Genomic DNA, 20,579 nt, shown 5'->3' on the forward strand with positions numbered 1-20,579 from the left:
CCAATTCTGATGGATGGAATAAACCTAGTTCAACTCTGGTTTAAAGTGAGAAAACGCCGCTGCCGGGTTTGTAGCGTGAATGGATACATGAGAAGCTTTTTTTGAAGCACGCATTCATTTTGCGTCATGTTTACAATATGCTATCCTACTCTCTCTTTTTCAACCAGCGAACGCATCGAACGCTGATATATTTTGGCCTCGCGAGCAGTGCTGAAGCTCGAGCGAGTTCTGTCCGAAAGCGAGTGTAGTCGAGTGAAGATGGTCGTCGCCGTCGCGCTGTAAAAAAGGAGAAATAGTGCCGTGTGAGTGTGAGTAGCAGAAAAAAGTTCAAACTAGCAAGTGAAAAATTGTGCAAAAATCGTTGAAGAAAGTGCATTTTCAGGCCAGATTTGTGTCACGAAAGTTGAAGTGGACGGTGCAACAAAAGCGGAAATACAGTTAGCGATCGCGCAGACGATCAAAAAATACAGTTTATTACAAGAAATTGATTGGATGTGAGTAATTTTCTACACTAAGCGCCTAGCCAATGAAAAAGTAGTCTTTTTTTTCGCTTCCCTTCATTCGGACTTGAATTTTCTGTTGGATATATTGTGAAGAGGCAAAAGGGAAAATTTGATCACTGGCCTCTACTGTGGTGTAACAGAATCGGCATATTAGATTTTGGTCGAAAAGGTATATGTGGTGCAGAAACGACGACAACGCCCATTGCGCATATTTCATCAAGGGAGCAAGAGCAGGACCGTATAATGGGAATGAGCAGGATAGGGAGCATTTTTTAAATTGAATCGATGACATCATCGACCATCGTCATTTTTATTTCTTGTCCCACATTTTAAATGTTATTTCAGCAAGTCTCGCAATAACAGTTATCTGCATTTTCAAATTAAGTTCAAATCATTATTTTCGCTGAGAAGTGTCTTGAATCATATTTTTTGTGATAGACGAGAGAATTTATTTTTATTAATTTGACCTCACCGCCGCTTGTCATATGAGAGAAAACGAGACGGTGTGAGAGTACCAAAAATTTTTAACTATACGAGCAAAAGAGAGAAAAAGCTCTTAGTCACACATCACACAACCAGAAAGTTCGGTTCGGCTGTATGATGCATGTTGTTTTATGCTTCGCACATTCACCCATACAGAAGCATAAAACATTAACCACTTTCTACGGCACAGAGGCACTGCTGCTTTTTTTCGGTTTCCATCTCTCACTTTGTTTTGAACGAAATGAAGGGGAAATAAAAACAGACGATCGAATAAGAGAGAACGGTGGTGTCCGGAAATTCGTAAGTACAAACACAAAACTGTTTTTTTTTGTTTCAATGCTATTTTCACTATGGACCAGGAGAAATGCAAAACGTTCGACTCAGCATTTCATGTGGCGAAAAACTGCATGTTTTCATATTGCAATTGACGAAAATAAATATTTTGATTTATAGATTCATTCTCGATGTAATATTAAGATACTTAGGCTTATATGGATTTGTTTAATATTGTTTATTTATGTTAACATTTTCTGCTAGATATGGTTTAAAACCTCTCACTGTTGCTATGTGTTACTCACATAAGATCACAACGAAAAGATGATTTTATTTATTTTTTTACGGAATGAATGAGATCAATAAGACGTTCTCCGTTTTTGCAATGCATTTACTCATCGAGTATCATTTATTGATTAGCTCTCTCTGTCATATTAGTGTTCGTGATCATATATACATTTTCTGTTGTTTAATTTCTGTACCAGTAATTGTCGGAAAATTGAGGAGTTACAGAATTTCGTATAACGGGCAATATTTAATAATTTGTTCGGGCCGTCTGTTTCACGAAATGTTTTCTCCACTGTCTGAACCAAGTGTAAGAGAAAAAGCTTCCATGCAGCAGCTTCTTGTGTCCGTTTCACGAGTTATTTGCGTAATTGGCGTAATTGAACAATGATGTGTTAGATGTGTGAATGACTCAGTTTTCTTTTTTCAGAAAATTAGGAAAGGTTTTTCATAATATGTAATATATCTGATCTAATGAATTTACTCGACGCAGAGTATTACTTTTTTTGGTCTTTGTAATAACAATTCACAATGGTTTTTATCGTTCAATTTCTCTGTTACTAGATTTTGAATAATTCCCATTTTTTACTTCACAGTGTTTATTCATTAGACTTATTCATGAAACAATTGACTGGGGTCGATGCTAATGTAATCCTGTAAGATTTTTCGGTATTTTCGTATTAGCGTCACCGGAACCGAAATACAACGGATAGCAATTACTTAGCCGGGCAAACGTATGCCGTCCAACGCTCGGTCAGACCTAATTAAAGGATCGTCTCCTATGTTTCAAACTAACCGGGCAATCGATGGAACACAGGTTTGTTTGCGAAAGGCCGCCGCTTCCGACGACGGGTCGTCGCAATTGCAGTCGATTACGTGTTTGGGAAACGCCTATCGCCTAGCATAAATGTTTGGGAAATCAGAAGCTCTTGTTCCAACCCTGTTTTATCATATTGCCTGTAGATAATTTTATGATCATCTATATTGCGATAGATTGTTAGGGGTGCCCAAATCGATTGATGTCAAAATCACCCAACCCATCAAGAAATGACTGAGCAATAAGCGTTCGAAATTGGACAACTTTCGTGACGCCATCGATATTTTAGTTTCCCGAAAGACGTAATCCTACGTGAAAATTGTGGTCGATCAACAAGGGTTCATTTTTTCCAAACGTGATATATTTTCAATTAGCACAAAATAGGTGATCTCCCTCAATCTATGGAAGGCACTGATTTTTTTTTCCTGTAGGTGGTTCAATCGAACTGTTTTTGTCCTACATCACAGTGCGTATTCTGTTATTATTGTAATACTGTAGATAACTATATATTTTAGTATTTCATCATCGGTTTTTCATTTATTAGGTTTTGTTACCGATGAGATAGGCGAAGTAATCCCGTCAGAACATTGAGACTTATCGTGTGGGTCGAAACCATTTCAATTGCCTGTAAACATTTTGCAACAATTCACCGTTCGATAATTAATATTGATTCTAATTCTGAATGTGTTTGCTTTATAAACATCAAAACGAGATTTGACAAATTTAAAAAAAAACTACAGGCCGGACTCGATTATATACAGTCTCGGATTTTTCGTTTTTTAAATATAAAAGAAGAATTGAAATTTTGATTCATCCATCATCCACGGATATCCGGTATCCGGTCATCTGTACTTTTTTTTGTGCCATCGAAAAAATATTCGTTGTAGAGAAAAAAAAATATTGGCATGAAAAAATACTCATTTATTTATTAAAAATACTACATTCACATTTGCAAGTCATTCGTGTGTTTGATGATGCTTATACATAGTTTTTCCATATATAGATTGCATACTATCACAATTATTAAAATTTTCGAGCTGCCGCCACGATGTTTGACCAAATCTTTTGATCTCAAAATAGCGTTCGTCGTATGGTGACTGAGCCGATTTCGAAGCTTATTTTTGTTCTGACTATATTCAGAAAAAAATCGCTCTACAGTTGCCGAGGAGTGAGGCATAGTGAGAACGTTACAAACAAGGCATCGAAGCGCCGAAAATGCGAGCGAACCGTCAATTTATTTTACGCATCCAATTTTTGTCCACCAACCCTGCACATGCTCGTTTTCTGAAATTGTGATTTCCTGTAATTTTATCTTTAGGGTACGGTATTAATTTTCCACATTTTGTACATTTCCATGGTAGAATCCTGGAAACACTTCAAACACAAAGTTAATGCTGGTCAAATTGGAAAAGCTTCTGGGATTTAACATTGCCGCAGATTTGAGTGTCGAATAATCAATATCGTATCTTTCTCTCATTTGTTTGATCAGCTCCGCGAAAAAACAGCGACAAATATCCTTTAAAATGATCTCTTTCGCTGTCTATTGTTCTGATAATTTCTCCTGCTGCTATTCCAACCCAAAATTCTTGTCGCTTTTCAAATGATCTTCATATTTAAAAACATTGGAAATTGGAACAACGTAAGATTCCTCGCAGATATTAGTGAGAATGATCAAATAAAATTATTTCAGCTTCGTGAATTCAGGTTTTACAGCCTGATCAAACGATTGAAACTGTTGATCTGGGGCAAAACATACGTCACACCGTCCGACGCGAAGCTAGACGATCCTTGTGAGGAATTTCGTCCTTATGAAACTGGTCAATCATTGCATTGTAAATACTTGGATGATCAGTAGCACCAAGCTATACTGCGGCGTCAAAGTCGTCATGTACCTCAATGTTGTTTTGTTCAAATGTAATAAATTTCAATCTGTACCAATCGGTACTTTTTGACAGGATCTGTACCAAAAATAACGAAAAAATCTGTACCATTCCAGATAAATCTGTACGTGTGGTAACACTGATCAGAAGTCAAACGTATTGCTCCATCAAGCCATAAAGCATATTTTCAGTGCGGTCTCTCAGATTATCATCCCTGAGGACACACTTTACAAAAATATCATTATTGTGATATGAAATCCTTATCAGAAAAATATACTCTATCAAAGTATATTCATTATAAAAGGATAATTTTATCATCATTCATTATATCAATGCAAAAATATGTTGATCCTTCTCCCTCAAATGTAATAATTTTTTCGGTCCATGCACACATGCAGTTTCTTCCATTTTCATATTCGTAAAAACATTAATATCCGGCTGCTGGATATCCGTAGCCGGATGCCGTATGGCGTAGTATGAATCTGAGAAGAGGCAGGATTTTCACGGTAACCTCTCTCGATTGTAGTAATGCCTAATGGTTTACTTCCGGATTCTCCATCGGCAGATGGACTCAAACGGAAGACGGTTGTCATATTCCTAAGCAACACCTTCCGCTTGACCATCATTGCATCTGGTAGGAACATTTATTGTAGCAAGACACGTGATTGCAGATCTATTTCTCTATTTCAACCGATTGCTGCTTTTGTTTCGGCTAAAACCCTTTCGTTTGATAAAGAAAATCTGGTCGATTGCTTGATGTGCGGGTATCGGTTGTCAACTTGACGGCGGAATCAGGGCCCTGCAAAATCATTTTCATTAACGAATGTTTATTCAATAATGAATATAATAATGATAACGTGTGAGGGTTAGCAAATCATTTAGGCAACGGAATATATAATTGACTAAAGCTTGAACAAGCTTGAGTTTCTATATGCTGAAATAATGAAGAAATTTCTTTCTCTTCGTTGAAATTTCTGGCCGGCATCTAAATTCACGTATTTGACAGTCCGTTTGGACTAGTGATGAAACGGGTGGTAATTACCGAATATACCGAATATTCGGCGAGCCTCGAGGCCGGATGACCGGACATTTGGCTTTATATGCAAACACGAAGCTGGGCGAAACCTCATGTGAGCACGAATCAAATAAAGTTTTAAATTTCAGGAAGAAACAAACACATTTTTCATGAAAATATTTAATCTGAAAATGAATCTTCTTGGATGGCACTAACGTTCCAGTGGAACTTTTGCCTTCTCAACGTAGGTATTACTTGCGTCAATTTTATTAGTAGTACTTAGTTCAGATTTCTATACCGAATAATGCGCATTGAATGTATTCTGAAGTGGCAAGCTCTAGAATACGCGTGACCACAGTGCAAGTCGAGAGAAAAATCCCCCGGCCAGAACAGGAATTAAACCCGAACTCCCGGCATTATGATGTGAGACGTTTAACACTCGGCCACGGGAGCACATTGAAAATGAATATCCCATTTAATAGGGTTATCAAGCTTGCTGCAATGAATCCTCAACAATTTTTTTCTAACAAGAATTTTCTATTATAATGATGAGCTTTATGGATTAGTGCGTTAGGCTTTTGAAACCATGTGAAGAGATAACAAAAATTACAAGTTCTGGCCTTTCCTGTATATCCGAGGTAATTCTTTGAACGATAAATTGGGAAATCATTTCAACTACTTAGGAAAATTTAGGAATTCTTGAAACAGAGTCCGGCAGAAAAATCTTATTAGAGTATATAAAAATATTTTGCGACGAATCTTCTAAGATTCGTCTGTTTCATCAAATGTAAGACTGTTTCATCAAAGTTACAAAGAAAAATAATAATCAGTGTTGCGCATAGGTTCAGTTCTTCAGGTTCAGAATCTCATTGGTACCAACATCGAGTTCAATGCTCACTCCCGACGTTCTTCCTTCAGAATGTAAATAGAGCAGTTAGTCCAAGAGACGAACCAGTCAGAAGGGTGAAAGCCACTCGAATATACAAAAAACTGTAAGGGAAAAAGGTAATTGCTGGCTGAGATTCTAAATCGGAGTCCGGACCATTCGTTCCGCGAACCTGATGCTACATTAGCAGCAAGGGCTATAGGATTCAATAAGTCATCAGTGAACAGTTTTTTTTGCAGTCGAAGTACATGAATTTGTTTGTTTTTTTTTTGCATTCAAAATTTTTGCAATCCAATTACGTATCCAGAACTCGTTCCTCTTAAAGTGTCCACACTGTATATTGATAGCCTCTTAGTAGTTTGAATCTATTGTAACAAATTTTCATTAGTTTTTCTCAAAGTTTCGGTTTTACCCCGACACACATTGGGCAATTCCGGGCCACCAGATAAAAAAAAAACAAAAATGGCGCCAGCTATTTGGTAATATTTTTCCTTTCTTGCTAGAATATTCAAGTGCTCAAATCCCGAATTTGAGCGCAATATCATCAATTCTGATTTTTTATGACTTTAAAGCTTGCCATATTGACGTTTTTGACAATTTTTCGAGGGGAAGTACATTGCTTTGAAACGCTCTGCAGCTTCAATAACAGCTTGGTTTTTTTTTGGCGTCAAAGGAAAGGTTGTTCAAAAAACTATACAAAACTCTTTTTCATTAGATATTTGATCATAAAAAATAATGAAAAAAAAGATTTTTTTGTAGAAAACCAGCTTCAAAGTTTTGTTACCGCAGATTACATACTACATACAAAATTTAGGTAAAAACATTAGCTCTCATATGAACAATGTCCGCCGTAGCGCAAAACTGCGCAAATTGTCTTTTTAGTGAGAAAGGTGATATCAATTTTTTACTATGTTTTTCTTTAATGCTGAAATTTTAGCTAGGATTTAATTAAATAAGCTAGGATTTTATTTAATAATCGTATCATAGTAATCTGTAAAGGATAAAATAAATATATATTTTTCTGCTGAACATCACAAAATTTCTCATTCAAAAGCGCATGATAGGGCAGAGTAATGAATTCTAAGGTATTTATGAATTCTAAATAATATCAAACCAGTTTACCACTCAGCGCATATTAAAAACAATATATATTGAAAACATTCAGCTCTTTTCAAATAGATATAAACCATATTTAGAAAATCATATTCATAATATCGTTATACCGTTAAGACCTTCAACTTCAGCGGTACCACACAATTCAAAGTGGAGTGAGTTGTTTGTAAAACATTTGTTGATTCAGGAAAAGATGATGAATCTGAGAGAGGACGCTTCATGGGGTGGCTTGTGCTCAAAGATGATAAAATTAAATAAAAAATATGTAAAATATACTACAGGGAGGGTGCCAGAAAATCAAAAAAAGAGATCACGTGCTTTATGAACAGCCTGAAAAAAATGGATGCCAGATATTTGTTCAGCATCCCAGCACTTTTTTGCTTGGTCAGTCTTTGTATGGAGTCGCCCCACTGTGCGACAGTGTGTCTATCTTACCCGCACTTCCATTCATTTCACTTTAGAACACATAATTTTGTATTCCATCAAAATTCGAGTTCTACTCAAGCCAGAAAATGTTGGTTCTTGCTCATAATTTTAAGAGAGGTTTTGAAACGATTTGAAGCCAATGAAACATTGGAGATCTCTAAAAATGTGGAAATCCTTGGGATCATTTCGGCATGATCGGCTAAAAAATCAGAACAAACTGTTGTTTGTTTGCCTCAAAAAACGATTAGGGAGTTCAATATGTTATGTAAAAAAGTATTAGCTTTTGAAAAATCATATAAACCAGCTGGAACTTTTTAGTTCTCAACACCTCAGAAATCACAAACACTGAAATATTTATTTTTTTGCCTAAAAATAGACATTTAAGTTGAAGTCTAGTAAGTTTAGAAGTCGGTGAGAGATCGGAAATCGGTTCAGCTGTTCAAGAGTTACGGATCTTTTTTTTAAATGGGTATTTCGACCCAATCGGCAAAAGCCGATTTTTCAGGCCACCCTCATTCAGGATGATGCACCATGAGAGTGGGAAAGAAAAAAATGGAGAGTTGTGTTCAAGAGCGTATAATTGAGGTAGGATTTGCGTAACGATATTTCTTGCATATTGATTCTTGAATATCTTTGAACATGACATGTCGCAGTCGCAGTTAACGACGTGTTGGGGAAACCTATCGTTGACTACACGAATGTTCAGGAAATTAACACATTAACTATTGATGTTTGTCGTAATTATCTGTATTACGATCAATTTGTTAGGGAGTCTTCAAATCGATTGGTGCTAAAATCTCGTAAAATCATCAAGAAATTACGAGATTATAGGTGCTTAGAGGTTTGAGGTTCGAGCAAAATTGCAGCTACTTTTTCGTATATCCTTTTTCATATAATTATTGCTTTTCGAAGAAAATTGATAACAACTAAACCGTGTTATTCTCTTTCCTTTGAAACACAAAATGTTATTTCCTACGGTCGTCAAATTACCAAACCATTCGAATATTGATAGTCTTATCAACCCGTTATCTCTACAAAGCACAATCCTACTCGCCGACACTAAACTCGCGAGCCAAGAGACTGCTGGAGCCAGAGTTGGATCACCGCCACTTTTGTACATGTGTATATATGTGTGTGCGTGCGCGTGTTTTGTCGGGTTTACGAAAGAGAAATACCGAGAGAATACTGCCACCATAAAACCGTCATCCGTCAGAACGCTCCGTGGTGTGTGCTGTTCACAACAACACAAACCAGAACCGCCGAGGCCGGAAAATAAAAATACAGCAAAGAAAAAACATCGAAAGCAGCATCATGATCACCGCCGTGAGCACGAGACGCGTCGATTGCGCAATCGCAACTCGCGGTCACTTGCGGCTCCGCAGGTCGGTGTGTGTGTTTGTAGAGCACTGTATGCCTCCATGTCACACGGTCACAGGAGCACGAGAAAAGTGGCGAATTTCGAACGGGACGATACGACGAGTCACTCCGCTATATTATCGAACCAGTCGAGTGTGCTGAAAACGGAAAGAGATTTTTCATCCTCCGATTATTCGGATATCGGAAGTTTTTCTCGCTTATTTGTGGTGATAGATTGTGTCCTGTTAGTCCTGTTTCCAGACATTTGTGAGTTTACTGTGCAGAAATTCGGTTTGAAGTGAGTATGAATGATTTTGCACATACTCTTCGATATTGTGGTGTACATGATTTGTAGTGATTCTAGCATCTCGATTGCTGGAAAATGTGAAAAATGCCATTGATCGTGGTATCGTTTTGAAATTTGGCCACTTCCTGATTTGCACGTTTGCATTTTTTTTCCGTTTTGTTTAGCAATTTTTAAATCCCAGCGATTGGCAAACATTTCTGATCAAGGACAGTCACTAGTTGAGCAGTGAGCGATTTTTCCCCAGCGTGTATGTGGTGAAAAATGTATCGGAGAATCATGGTTAAAGTGTGGTTTTGGCACTGCAGCTTTTCACCTCTATCGGGGAGAACTCCTGACATTGATTTTGTTTTCCGTGTCCCTCGTCGTCTGCAGCAAGAGCAAGGAAGCGAATCGTGAGTTTTTTTTTTGGTTTCTGTGCAGAGGAGACGTTCGGCGCTATCTATTTTTTTTATGTGTGGATCTCGTTATCGCGATTGGGAATTTTTTTTTTTAATAATGATTCCGGGTTTGCGTAAGTCAGGAGCTTTTATTGCCCCCATAATGACGTTCCATAACAGACGTTCGGTCAACCGGCACTTTTCAGATTCCGTAATTCTTTCAGTTCGGTTGAATTTTCAAATTTATCATTCTAATTTGACTCTTTTTCGGACGATAATTTACAGTGACTTCAAAACTTTCAGAATCGAATCTACAAGGAATCCAAATTAACTTTCCATCGATGATCGCCGCAACCAAGGCATGATTTAGGTCATGTTCGTCGGCTACCAGATTAGGTTTTCGAAGTGGAGCATAGCAAAAGAAACTTGCAAAATTTCTTTATGTTACTCGAGCACACTTCCACATAATTGGATCATTTCAAATTCTCTTTCAAACATTCGTGGCACATGCGGTTTGCTCGAAGCATATGCCCGGAGCAGGGAATGCATAGATCGATATTGATTGATCGCAAGAATCCTTGCGTAATGAGCTTTGGTTGTCTTTCCTCCAAATCTGGGGCATTTCTTTCTCCAAGACCGGTTGACATATAGCACTGACAATATCACCGATTGTTAGAAGACAAAATTGCAGGAAGTTCTAATCAGGTTCCAGACATTTATGTACTCTGTTGGTGAAGAATAATGAATAAACACAGTATGCAAGAACGCGACATTTGAATACACACTCGCTCTCTCAGATGTTATGATGATCATCGTGCGGCGATTGGCTTCACAAACGGCACAACGTGTGCGTTTGTGTATGTGTGTTTCGGCGAATTGAATGAAAGAGTAATTCTGTATTTTAAGCTCTGAACTCATGATGCAAAGTGCACTGGCTGGTGTTGGTAGTTTTTTAGTCTATTAATGGCAGTAGCATCAATCGGTTCAAAGTTTGAACGCCATATAATGTAACATTGTTTATACTGTATCTTTAGATAGATCTGATATAATGATATGCTATACAGAGTATTTTGTACAGCTATTTCATAGCACTAAGGGGCTGTCCATGTCCCATGTGGACAACTTTGGGGGGGGGGGGGTGGTACGAAAATGTCCATGGTGAGGGGGGGGGGGGGTTCAGATAATGTCCACGTGGACACGTAAAGTATATTGAAAGGGGTGTAAGTGACATCATCGATTTCTCTACATCGACTCTTTCTTATGGTCATAACTTAGCAGCAAGCACATTCCCAGCTGTATTTGACAATTTGTCAGAGCCTCAACTTTCGAATTCTAAAGCTCAGATTGGAACATTTTTGCAGTTGAGTTATTTACTAAAGAGAAAGTTGTTGAAGAGAAATCGATCAAATCACTTACACCTTATTCATTCTGAGTCCCTCATTTATAGTCAAAATTTAATGAGATCTTTTCTATATTTACGAGATATTTTTAAATATATGCCCACCCTGAATACTCTGTATTCAACAATAAAAAGACTGAGTTGCCTGCCCGGTCAGACATCCATATTTTTTTCATATGACTGGACTTCCTCCCGGAGATGTATATTTTGAAAAAAAAAACACATGAACTGGCATCGATCAATTTATTCCAATCTGTAATGGAGGATCATGTATTCCGTCAGGATAAAGACACAAAAAATGTTGGAATTTTTGTAGTATGAAAAATCACGACTTATGTGCAGGTTTCGATTCAGCTTCTGCTCTTGACGACAAAACGGCTTCGTATATATTTTCCGAGAGCTACCAAGGTTTTCCGAAAATTGAAACGAACAACAAATTCTTCCATGAGTGCCCGGGCCGTATCTGTGGAGATCTGTTGCTTGCAATGATGTTTTTCTTTGTTGATATCTGGTAATTTTTGTAATACGCTTCTAGTGGGTTACAAGGTTGCAACATTTGTACAACCCGTTTGGATTTGACTCGATCAGATGAATGAACGCAATATTGCGCTTATTTTAAATCCGACCGGATTCCGGAATAAGGGTTTATTTTATCGAAAAACATTTGAAAGAACGCATCTCAATCTACGATTTGTTTCATAAACGCAACGAAAATGCATGACTTGACTTGGATGGCACCCAGCGGAACATTAGTCTTCTCAACGTAGGTATAACTTGCGTCATTTTTATTAGTACAAAGTACTTAGTTGAGGTTTCTATGCCGAAGAACACGCCTTGCATGTATTCAGGAGTGTGAAGCTCTAGAATACGCGTGACCTCGGTGCAAGTCGAACTCGAACCCCCAGCATAATAATGTGTGACGCCTTGGCCACGGGAGCACAAAAATACATATTTGTAGCTAATTGTGACGAGCAAATCATTCACAATAATGTTGAGTTAAAAAATATTGGACAAGTTAATAAAACCCCGAAGCAGGTTCTTTGGATCTGGTAGGACTGGAAGGAAATCTGCATTATGAGCTTCTACCAAGCAACTAGTCTCGTTTAATTCCAACAAGTACTGCTCGCAGCTGAACGTATTAAAATCAACGATCTAGAACACTTCAAGGGCACTTCTAAGACTCCACCCGCCTTACTCATCAGATAATGTATCTTCAGATTATCAACTGTTAAGATTTCTGTAAAACGAGAACATATTTCGCAATCCGCGATCATGAATGTATATGAATGGATTCTGAGACATATTACGTTCATTTTAGAATTTGAAAAAAATGATTGGAAATTTTGACTTGGTGTTATTTGATTGCCTGGTTAATTACACGTACTCCTGACCCCGTCTTAACTACTATATTACCGCTAAAATTGATCATTATAATATAAAATCATGATTAGACATAACCTTCCATAAAAAAATTTCACCACTTGAGAATTAATATAATTTTAAATTACATAGAATAGATATTTGATACGGAGAAGTAAATTTTAATTGATAATTCTTATTTTCAAAGTGTGTTCAATCCAACAATCCATTGTCATTATCCCTTCCCAATAACGAAGCACAAAGTTTAATGCAGTTAATACAAATAACGTTTATTCGGTTGAGTGACATTTCGGGTGTGTTGAACAATCCAAAACTAGGAATATGTCCATTACAACATTTAGACGATTTGAACAGCGCGTTGATATCGAAATCGGTGAATTTAAAACAAATCGTTACTAATAACAAGGCTATCATTTCTAATAACAAAACATGTAATAGAAAATTTAAACAAACTTAAAATTAGATTTGAGCGAAAAATATAGGATATAGGTTGTATAGGATATAGGTTGCTTCCAAAAACTGGAGAAATGTCCACGTGGACAACAGAGGGAGGGGTATAAGGAATGTCCACGCTTGTCCACGGAGGGGGAGGGGGTGTCTAAAATCATGCTTTTTCTGTCCACGTGGTATGTGAACGGCCCCTAAAATGTAATGACAATTAGTCTGTATCTTCTGATTCCACGTTCATCCATCTCATAACTACTAGCGACGAGACATGGGTGTGACTTTTTCATATTTTCGAAACTCATAAAGATATAAAAATGAATTCATTGCGTAAACTGGGGGCAATTCCTGAATACAGCTATAAAATGTCTTTCGATGACTGGATTGTTCATTGAAAAAAGTGTATTACTTCTGAAGGGGCCTATTTTGAAGGCAATAATATTAATTTAGATTATAAATAAAGCATTTTCTTTAGAAACACAAATTCCTGGTATATATTTGACAGAGTGTATGCCAAATAACAAGTCTTGACTGTATTTTGAGTAGCAAGCTCTAGAACACGAGCGACCACCGTCTAACCTCGAGTGAACCGCGATTATTCGGTGGAATCCTACTAAACATTGAATTAAGGTGAAATTTGGTGTAAACATATTTTGAATCATCGGCTCCGCGAAGCTTATGACCCATTCCATAAGGTTATGCACCAAAGAATCAAATTTCAAATTTAGTTTTAGGAGAAAATTGAAAACGTAATTTGAATAAGCACTAGTTATATCATGAATTCCTTGAAACGACATTGATTTTTATGGGTCAACCTTTGAGAGAATCGAGTTTAAACAACTACATAGTTATATTTAAAATATTTTAGGTTTTCACTATTTTTATGTTTTTTGAGATATCTCCGCACTTGGTTAACCAAAAGTCAATGTCTATATACTATTGAATAGGCAATTTAATACTTGTTTGAAGAGCCGTGGGTAGATCTAAGTTTCATTTTGTAATTTATAAGAAACAAGCATTTGAAAAACAGGTGTTTTTGAAGCGTTGTAACGTCACAAAAATAGAGCTTTTTTTTAGTTTATCAGCTGAACCTAAGTTCAAACCTTTTTATACTTGGGTTTCTCTGAGCAAACAATGAGGGTCAACAGCCTACAAAATTTGGTGAAGATCGGTCCATAAATAAAGCAGTATCAACTGTCTCAAGAAGTCGTTGTCACGTCACGCAAAGTATACGATCCATTCCAGCGTGACGTGGTAGTATTTTGACTCAATACAAAAATTTTTTCTGGCGTTTTCATGTATGAAACACACGATTAATTATAGATAGATTGGCTTGTTGTCTGTCAAATACTTTTGTGGCGAAACAACACCTGACTTTTTACTGTTTCGGACTGTTGAACATTAATTTTTGAAAACATACAAACGAACTTTCTTCTATGTTTTGTCAACAATAGATGAACGTAGATTCCACAATATAAAATTGATTCTTGTTTCGACTTCCGGTTTGCTGGTAATAGTATTGAATGACAAGAAATATGGAAACCCCATACGATTTGGGTATTGGTTGTAGGTGTATTGCCAGCGGAAGTAGAATATCGTATTCCGATGTCATTTCAAAATCGAGGATGGTGAGTTCCGGTTCGTTAAAAACGGATCTAAAAGACCGGAAATGGCATGAAATCGATCGCGAATGGTAGCGTTGGCATATATACGCGAAAAAGAATAGAAAAAAAAGAATAAAGTTTGATAGTGTGCAGAAAGGATTCAAGCGAGAAGTCGATAATATTTGAATGTTAAGAACTTATCCTTAGAGCGACGCGTGTGGAGTTAGACAAAGAAAGTTCACATCCAAATGCACACGGAAACGTCAACGGTTAACGATCAAAGTCAACGTCCAAGTCAAAGTTAAAGTCATCTTGTTAAGGATTGCGAACGATAGGCCCTTTGAATCGGGTCCACATCAAGTCGGCGCCGAAAATAATCGACGCGCTGTGTGGATTGTTAACGATAACTGACATGTGACATATACCTAAATGAGATAATCCGATGAAAAGAAACGATGTGCTAACGCTGAATCAATAGCTAATGAAAAGCTCCATTGTTCTTTGAATTATAAAAAGTGAATTTAACATTAAATATTATGTTCTTAGAGTTTATATTTCATTATATATATTGATTTGTAAGTACAGCTGATTGAATATTCATGAATTCAATATGAATTATTTGGTAGCTTTGTTCACAGCTATTTAACCTAATAACTGCAATATTTCTGAAAAGCTAATTGGATCAAATAGTAAAGAAACTAATTTGTAAGTGCTCCAAAATTGTGTATTTGATAAATGCTAAATAAATACTATTTTCCAGTCGAGTTCACGGAAAACCCGAACTACGAAACAGTTTTTTTAACACATCTTCAACACGCAAACATAAACGCCCCGGTACGCGCGCATGCACACAGATGCATACAAAGAGTATATCAAAAACGTCTGATAGCAAAATCTAATGCGTTCCCCCTGTAGTGAGCGCCACTCGATGAACCAGGGTTGTGCTAGCCATTGATGGCAAGCGCCAGAGTGAACGTGTTAAACAATCACGATGTAAAAATTGGAGGTCGGTTTAGAATCACTCCGATTTTTTTATTCCAAATAACGGCATACCGTGTATTGCGGGTAACATGTAGATTCAATTTATATTGTTTATTTTGATGAACATACCATAAGCAATTACAATTGCCTTGTTTCGCAATGTTTCACAATCTGAAAGAACATTGAACTCATTTTGCATACAGGTCAAACATATTTCTTCTCTGTTTTTGAAGCAATGAAAACGCAAAATGGCGCTTAAACGCTAGAATGAAGAAAGCCAGAAAAAAGTCACCGCATTCCCCTATAGGATGGACCTTTGGAAGTGGAAGGGGAGATCTCAGATGAAAGTGAGAAGTATTTAGAGTAATGAAAAACATCGAGTATATATCTTGCTACAATACGGAGAAATTGTTATTTAATACAACTTATTGATTGTGTGACATGACAACGCTTCGTGGAGACTGTTTTTTCGTACAGAGCGCCTTGTCACGTCACAAAATGAATGCCGATTTTTACAATGTTTTTGCGAGTTTTTTTTTATAAAAAAAAACGGAATATACAGGAATCACCGTTTATCTTTTGGTGACAAATCATTGAACAAAGTTTATTTGTATATTTTGTAACAGAACTGAAAATGCAACATTAATGTTCAAAAGTCGGAAACCACAAAAAGACAGGCGTTGTCACGTCACAAAAGTATTGGACTGGCAACAAGCGAATTCAACTGTAAAATATTCTCCAACTGAAGAAGTAGGAAATTTTCTCAATTTTCCTTTGATATCGTTTACTATTTGGAAATCGTGTGATTTATACATGAAAACGAGAAAAAACTGTTGTTAGTGAGTCAAAACGATGTCACGTCACGCTGGAATGGGTCTTATACAATTGATGTTTACATGTAAATTAATTGAAAAGCAAACATAGATTCGGTTCCGATGGTGAATTCATATTAGGTTTGTAATTTCAAAATTGGTGGGTAAATTCAAATGTTGGATCAAAAATTTGAGAGCAACCGATAATTTGACTTTGCTACTTGCACAACAAACTTTGGCGCTGTAGTCAATTATGGTATCATATAGTCAGAACGTCCCGGGTCTTTGTGAATGGCAAGAACTCATAATCATTTAACATGAATGCTAGAGTACCCCAACGACGTATTCTTGGGCCAATACTCTTTAACATCTTCACACCAGATCTTTTTCCGCTTTCGGATGATGGCTTCCTCTCGCTGTTCGCAGATGACACCGCGATGCAACGAAGAATCATATTCTTTCATATTCTGTTATATGTTAGAGTCTGACCGATAAAATTTAAGTCATAGTCAGTACCACTGCGGTGCAGTGATACAAAGAGATCACTTACCTTGGCCTCACCACGGATAGCAAGCTGCTCTTTTGAACGCATGTTGACAAAATCAACACCATGTATAATAGGAGAAAAGGGGGGATTTTGGACCACCTAAGCAAATCGCCTAAATAGAAAATGTCACATTGAATTTTGAGTTACCCTTGTTTTCTCTCATTCAACAATGTTCAATCATTATAAGAAGCTTCAAACTACCAAATATATCATAAAATAAAAGAGATGATTTTTGGACATTAAAACTTGATGCGGGGTGATTTGAACCACTGTGTGTTTCATCGAAAAAAACATACTTATGTTTATGTAAAATATTTTTGGATAATGCTACAATCAGTAACAGTGTTCTGGGTTCCATACCAGGTGTCTTGGCCAGATTCCAGACCAGAAAAATTGGATTGGGACCATCTCGAATTCTGTATGGATCTTTTCAAACCCTTCGATGCTTGGTCAAAGAAAATTCGCTCTTGATGGCCTGCGTTGCTCTTTCAAGCTCCTCCTTCCAACGTTGTCTTTCCATCATGTAATTCAGCGGCATATGGAATCAATTAGACCAAAGAAAAGCCTCAAACCTGTAGGACCAATTCATCCCACAGAAACGTGTCCATGTCACCCCACACAATATGCAAAAATTAAAATGCAATTTATTTCATTTATTGTTATCAAACTTACAGTTTCGCTGCATCAAAATGTTCCTCTTCTGTAGACGAACAGAACTTTACTGCACAATACACGAAAAGTTTGTTTAATCGGCGGGAAAAACCTTAAAACTACGATCGGAAAACTCACATTTTTTGGCAATCAATGTGCTTGCCGTGCTCATGCTACCGTTTCCTTCCACCTGTCGAATTTTACCAATGTTGTATTACGTTAGGTACATACGGTTCAACAATAAAAGGAGATGACACTATCAAAAATCCAAGTTGAGTCGTAATTTTTGAGACAAAAGGGTGGTCCAAATCACCCCGTATGTCCAACTCATCCCGTGTTGCCCTACATTGATAAGGTAATTGTACCCTTCAATCAATCGCAACTCGATTCTGTCACTGAAAAATAAGCATGCTGTTTACAAACAAATCATCCTTCTGGGGGTCTTCGTAGCCACATTGATTGCGCGTTCGCTTAGTAAGTGATCGATCATGAGTTCAAAACTCAGGGCCCTCATTGACCATCTTTGTGTTGTCACAGAATAACTACGTCCACGCAACAATCATCAGCGATGGAGATCGATCAATACAACTGCACTGCTCCGCAAGACACATCGGACTGCTGTTCTATTAACAACTCAATAATGATCATATCAACTGTCTCCGCTGTTCGGTGGTCTAACAGGATAATGGAAGAACAGAAAGAATACTCTTACGCCGAAAAATGGCAACTGTGTAATGTGCTAATTAGAGATATGATAAACATGTGACATGCACACGATTAAAATTTGGCTCTGTTACAGCTAAAATGCTAATGAGCCTAAAATAAACAAATGGGATAGCAAAAATCATTCTTCCAGTAATTGTATATGGCGTGCCAATCTGGAAGAGCTGTGCAAATAGTCATAAACTGAGACTACAGAGAATCTAATTTTGAATTATCCGTAGTCTTAGTAGTTTTAGTAGCAAAGAATCCTTTGGGGGCAGACTTCTTCATGCATTTGCGGTGATACAAGTTTGCTAACATTCACTGATATCGATTGCGCCGTTTACTGTATCGCCAAATCTGAAGAAATATGGTCAAATAATGGTTTTTGGGTGAACCGTTCCAAGCAATCACTAATCGAGAAATAGTGCATCGTAAATGATGTGGGGATTCCCGATACCCCTGAAGCAACAATTTTGTTTGTTGACGATACCAGACATTTGAGTTTCATCGGTCGTCGTATTTTTCTACCAAAACTCTGGCTCAGTTGTTTCAATTCGTTCGACGGTGTTCGGGACGGTAACGAAATTTCAAAGTTGTTCAAGAATTCGATACTTTGCAATAGGAATCAATTCCTCTAGTATTATTTTGCAATTTGTACAATTCCGATATTTTATGTCGGTAACTACGGTTTGTCCACTCAAATAAATTATTATTTTTTTTTTTTTAATTAAATCGTTTATTTTTACAGGCTCAGTTACATAAGTTTAAAGGAGCCAAACTCCTGACTGTATTGTTACAAGTATATATAAACATTTTTCCTTAATTCTAATGTTAATGGTGTAGAAAACCGATTACTCGCGGTCTACTCGAGTTTAGAAGGGTGACATATTTTCTTCAGGAAAAGGAAGGGATAAAAGGATATGTTGACAATGTTCACTCTCACATTCACACTCACATTCATTACACTCAATTCTTAAGCCTATCTTATATCTAAAATGTTTTTACAGTTCACCTTATTCTATTGTTAATAAGAAGGGATTTGATTTCTCGCGAAGAAAAAGGAAAAGGAGAATATAAGGATATAAGGATAATCAGACACGAAGATCGATAACTTTTAGGAAGACATATATTTGGGACATGTAATCAAGGTCTAAACCAGCCAACACATCTCTCATCGGCACATTGGGCTGCCTTCCTCTAGCCCGAAGAGAGTTTTCTAAATTCGATCTGGCAACAAGATACTCCTCGCACGACCAAACAACGTGTTCGACGTCGTGGTAACCTTGGCCGCAGGCACAGATATTGCTGTCGGCAAGATCAAAACGAAAGAGTAGCGCGTTTAACGAACAGTGATTGGACATGAGTCGGGAGAAGGTGCGAATAAAGTCCCGACTCAAGTCCAGACTTTTGAACCATGGTTTGAGGCTAACCTTAGGGATAATTGAGTGGAGCCACCGGCCCAATTCATCTTCGTTCCATTTGCGTTGCCAGTTAACGATGGTATTTTTACGAACTAAAGAATAAAATTCATTGAAGGCGATTTGACGCTGATAAATTTCGCCTTCAATTGCACCTACCTTTGCTAATGAGTCAGCCCTCTCATTACCCGGAATTGAGCAATGTGAAGGGACCCAGACAAAGGTAATGACATAACAGCGTCTGGATAAAGCACTCAAAATTTCTCGTATTCTCTCAAGGAAGTACGGCGAGTGCTTTTCCGGCCTCACTGAACGGATAGCTTCAACAGAGCTAAGACTATCTGTTACAATGTAATAGTGTTCAACAGGTCGTGAGGCGACGCTGTCCAGCGCCCAGTGTATTGCTGCCAATTCAGCAATATACACTGAGCAAGGATACTGAAGACTGTGTGAGGTGCTAAAAAAATTGTTGAACACTCCAAATCCTGTGGACTCATTCATAGAGGACCCATCAGTAAAGTACATATTATCACAATTGACACGCCCATACTTTGCTTCGAAAATCGTAGGAACGATCCCCGATCGATGATAATCTGGAATTCCATGGATATCCTGCTTCATGGACAGATCAAAATGTACAGAGGAATTGATGTAGTCAGGAAAACAAACACGGTTGGGAATATACGAAGAAGGATCAACCTGCATGGAGACGAATTCATGATATGAGCTCATGAATCCAGAATGAAAATTTAGCTCGATCAGCTGCTCAAAATTTCCGATCACCAATGGGTTCATGACCTTACACCGGATGAGGAACCGAAGAGATATTAAATTGAAGCGATCTTTTAGTGGGAGTAGGCCTGCCAAAACCTCGAGACTCATGGTATGCGTTGAGGGCATACATCCCAACGCAATAC

The 20,579-nt window shown here is 37.5% G+C and overlaps 1 protein-coding gene across 8 annotated transcripts in view; it reads left to right on the forward strand.

Moving 5' to 3' along the window:
- Positions 1-204: 204 nt before the first annotated feature.
- Positions 205-20,579, forward strand: part of LOC129765033 (spectrin beta chain) — an 81,815-nt gene continuing 61,440 nt past the window's right edge. For 6 of the 8 annotated variants that reach the window (XM_055764840.1, XM_055764844.1, XM_055764846.1 and 3 more), the window contains exon 1: positions 219-494. The gene's annotated coding sequence lies outside the window, so the exon portion shown is untranslated. Of the gene's footprint in view, positions 495-9,127; positions 9,336-20,579 lie in introns of those variants that run through there. The other 2 variants (XM_055764841.1, XM_055764842.1) reach the window with 2 other exon arrangements.

The sequence above is a fragment of the Toxorhynchites rutilus genome, chromosome 2 (genome assembly GCF_029784135.1).
Source record: "Toxorhynchites rutilus septentrionalis strain SRP chromosome 2, ASM2978413v1, whole genome shotgun sequence".
Lineage (NCBI taxonomy): Eukaryota > Metazoa > Arthropoda > Insecta > Diptera > Culicidae > Toxorhynchites > Toxorhynchites rutilus.